Source organism: Euleptes europaea, chromosome 13 (assembly GCF_029931775.1).
Source record: "Euleptes europaea isolate rEulEur1 chromosome 13, rEulEur1.hap1, whole genome shotgun sequence".
NCBI classification, from domain to species: domain Eukaryota; kingdom Metazoa; phylum Chordata; class Lepidosauria; order Squamata; family Sphaerodactylidae; genus Euleptes; species Euleptes europaea.
Window position 1 is genome coordinate 45,752,139 of NC_079324.1, and position 341 is coordinate 45,752,479.

Sequence of the window (341 nt, forward strand, 5' to 3'; positions counted from 1 at the left end):
ATAGAAATCCTTCTCCTTGGCTCCAGAAACAAGGACAGAAAGAAAGGGATGAAAGGCCAGAGCTGGACTGGGCAATACTAGCACTGGCCATAGTTAGCCAGGTTCTGGAAAGTATCCAAAAGCAAGAACAGGCTCCCCCTTTCTGGGAAGCAAAGAACATCTCCCCACGTGCTCTGCGTGGAATAGACAGCTCTCCAAGGGCAAAAAGGCCTAAAAGACGGTGTCCGTCCTCACGACGAGGAGTGCTTTCTTCCTTGTCTCCGGAACACCCGTGGTCGAGCACGGCTGGGACGTTTTCCGTCGGCTTTGCTTTCTCAAATAGGCACTGGAGTCACGTCAAG